The following is a 3,783-nucleotide window of genomic DNA, read 5'->3' as shown; positions in this document are numbered from 1 at the left end:
GATTTAGAGAAAACATCTCTTCATCATTTGGACAATTGATTATGATGTATATCCATTACCCAAATTCAAATCATCTTCCATCACATTATATTTTTTCCTCTTTATACCCTTCCTTCAACCCCCTCTCCCTTCCCCCGATCCTCCTTTACCTTCTCTCTGCCTCCATCCCTTTCCCTTTGGTAACCACTGCACTCTTATCCATGTCCATGAGTTTCAACTTTGTATTCCACTGATGTGTGGAATTATGCAGTTTTTAGCTTTTTCTGTTTTACTTATTTCACTCAGTATGATATTTTCAAGGTCCATCCATGTTGTTGTAAATGATACTATAGCATCGTTTCTTATGGCTGAGTAGTATTCCGTTGTATATATGCACCACATCTTCTTTATCCAATCCTCTACAGAAGGCTACTTTTATTGTTTCCATGTCTTGGCCGCTGTTGGAAGTTTTAATTGTCTCTTTTTTAGTTTTTCCTTGCTCTCTCTGATGCAACATATCAATGTTAATGGGACAAAATACCTCCTATAACCTTGAAACTCAACACTAACATTGTTGAGTCAATTCAGGATATAAAAGAGAATTAGCTTCACCATGACAGGTCCTCCAGGAGGGTGTATAGAATTAATTTTGCAGACTGTATCTTATCTCCTATCTCTGCCCTTTTAATTGGCCATCTTTTCTTTGAGAATCATCAACCATTAATTGTTATCTTACATGTTGCAAAATATGAGGGTTTGCTCAATCATATTAGGTTCAAGAAGCATCTATATACTTTGCTTTGGAATTATCTTTTTTTAGACTTAGTTATTTAGGTAATTTCACTTCTAAGTATAAAGTTTTTCCAAAAAAAATTTATTCACAGAATTTCTTACTACCTTATTTGAAAAAGGGTCTTTACAGATGTAATTAGGTTAAGGATCTTGAGATGGGGAGATCATTTTAAATAATCTTTGTGAGCCATAAATCAAATCACAAGTTACTTTATATGAGGGAAGCAGAAGAAGATTCTATATAAAGTGTTGGCTGTAAAGAACGGGGTGATTCAACTTCAAGCTGAGGAATGTTGGTAGCCACCAAAAGTTAAAAGATTTGAGAAACAAAACACACCCACACCCTTGCCCCAGCCTTCTGGGGGAGCATGCTTTTTATAAACAAATACATTAGTTTTCTAGTTCTTGGTTAACTCCATTTTACTTCTAGAATGTACTACTTCCTTTTTCCTTTGGACATGGATATCTAGCTCCATTCTGACATTTATAAACCATGAACAAGCTGGGTTTTACCACACAGATGGAATAAAGAGAGACAAGAAAAGACTGCAGGGTTTTTTTTATTAAGTCTTTTCCTACACTGGAAAAACAGCAGATTAAAAGAAAATCTAGGGGAGACACTGGGACTAATGAGTTTCTGTGCAAGATAGTAAAATAAGAACAGGACCACGGGTTGTATGTTCCATCCCAAAGGTGTAGAGAAAAGCAGTGTTAGTCTGTTCCCAGCATATTTTTTGTCCAGGGGGCTTGGTGACTACTCAGAATGTTCAGGCAATTGACCATTGTTATGCTTAAATCTGTGGACATTGGGGAACTTTTCTGCAGGTTGACCTATCATTTCTGAGTTTCTAAAACCAATCTCATTTATTGTAGGGGATATTTCTGGGGTTCAGAACCAGGCTTCTCCACTACATATTGCCCAGATTTGGCTGTGACCTTCTGCCTAATTCTGTCTGGTAACTAGATGCATCTCTTACTGACCTAGCTGGTCACTTACACTCCTGCTTGCTCTTTCCAAGCTCTTTCTACTGCCAGGATCATGTTGAATCTCAGCTTGGTGGCCTAGGTCCTGCTCTCTGCTACATGTTTTGAAGACACTGAGAAATACAAAAGTGAAGGGACAGCAAATTGATATTCCCTCTGGTACCTTAACTCATGTTATCATGATCTTATGAATATCTGTGTGCTAGGCTTTATTTATAAAATTAATTTCATTTCTTCCCTACCAAAATCCTCTTAATCACATCCTCAACCACACCCTATCAGGGGTCTCAAACTTGCGGCCCGCCAAACAATTTTGTGCGGCCCGCAGACTGTTTTCAACTGCAGTGAGAAAAGTGTTGCGTAACAGTTGCCTTTTGTAGACCTAGTGCGGCGCCGAACGGCTGTGATCTTGCTCTGTGGCCCACATGCTGAGTTGAGTTTGAGACCCCTGCGCCTACATCAAATCCTATAATTTACTGTTAAAGAACATTTCAAAAGCTTTTCATTCTCCTCAGCAGAAAACACAAGCTATCAGGATCTCCTGCATGGTCTAGCTCCCAGCTATCAGCCACTCTGCTCCTACCTCCCAAAGTTCCGTTTCCAGCTCTGGGTCCTTACACCAGTCAAGTGCTTTCCAGTTCTCTGTCTAGGCTCTATCAAGAGCTGTTCTTTATATCTGTAAACCCCAACCCCAGCGGAATAGCCTATCCTGGTCAACCAACAAAAGGTAAGCTGTTTGTTTCTCTTCTGCTTCACCACCACACCTCCCTCTCACCTGCCTAATGAAAGGTAGTGTAGTAAATACTGTGTTTTGAGGAGCTAAGTTTTCACTGTTTGAGTTCAAACCCCAGACTCACCATTTGCTTTCTGCTCTGTGACCTTGGAAAGTTATTCAATATGTCTTATTTTCTGCACCTAAAATGTAGGATGATAAAAGGTATTTTGAGGATAAAATCTGTTAACTGATGGTAAACTCTTGAAACTAATAGAACTTTTCCTTTTGGCATATACTCCAATTTTATTCCACTTGTTTGTTGCCATGCTTGAGTCTGTCACTTAGGGAATGGCTTATAATGGCCCACCCCTGGTTGATTACAGTCTACTGATCGACACTGTAAACGAGTATGAACAGAGTGCATGAGGAAGGGAGGTTGGTCCTCCTGGAAGTGGCCTTGGGGTCTGCTTGTTGAAAGAGACACGGGCCCCGCTTCTCTTTAAGTTTATGTTTTTGCAGGGCAGACCCTAATCACAGAATATATTAGTGTCGTCGTAGGGAAGAAATCTCTAGGTTGTGGTCCAGCCCTGCGGTAACCGCTAGGGCCTCCGCAGGAGAGTCCCGAGGGTGGCACGTTGGCCTTAGAAACCCTGATACATGAGGTCTTTAACGTTAAATAAGCCACTGAAATCAACAGAATATTGGCTAAAGAGGAGAGCAGAAAACCATAAAGAAAGAGAAACTTGCAAAAAATTCCAAGTTGCCCTTTTCTAAGCCCTTTCAAAGTTGACCAGTGCCTTAGGAGGCTAACACGAAAAGGTAAAGTAAGTCTCTATAAAACCCCAAAAAGAGATGGTAAAATTCCTCTTTGGATCATGTCTGGAGTCACAGCTAAAAGTGAAGTGAAATTCTTTTCTGTTTGAGTACTTTAGTGATAGTTTTACACAGAAAAATAATAAATTAACCTTACCTTTGATGATACCTTTTGGCATGCTTTTTAAACACATGTACACAAGGCTTTTTCTGGCATCATTTGATATCAACTAAGAAGAATATACCTCAAAGGTTTCTTTATGTTTAAATGGTCATTCAAAACTGTTTTAATATATGTTGAAAACTATGAATACAAGCCACTGATGCTGGAAAACGGTGATGCTGGTATTTAACTGACTTAACTAACTTTCACACTGCAGTTTACATATGCAGTGCTTCTATCTGATGAGGTCAGTCATTCTTATATGGCTTATAGCAACCATGTGTCCATGTACCGGCACAGGATTTAGAGCAGCAGCGCAATGCTCGTGGTGAGAGCA

General features: G+C 39.6%; 1 non-coding gene across 1 annotated transcript; it reads left to right on the top strand.

Annotated features, from left to right (window-relative positions):
- Positions 1 to 3,242: 3,242 nt before the first annotated feature.
- Positions 3,243 to 3,363, top strand: LOC136321309 (small nucleolar RNA SNORA26). The gene has a single exon (XR_010728573.1). It is a non-coding gene; the product is annotated as a small nucleolar RNA SNORA26 (small nucleolar RNA).
- The last annotated feature ends 420 nt before the right edge of the window (positions 3,364 to 3,783 follow it).

Source organism: Saccopteryx bilineata, chromosome 1 (assembly GCF_036850765.1).
Source record: "Saccopteryx bilineata isolate mSacBil1 chromosome 1, mSacBil1_pri_phased_curated, whole genome shotgun sequence".
NCBI classification, from domain to species: domain Eukaryota; kingdom Metazoa; phylum Chordata; class Mammalia; order Chiroptera; family Emballonuridae; genus Saccopteryx; species Saccopteryx bilineata.
Note: the sequence above shows the minus strand (reverse complement) of the source record. Positions and strands in the feature narration are given on the sequence as shown.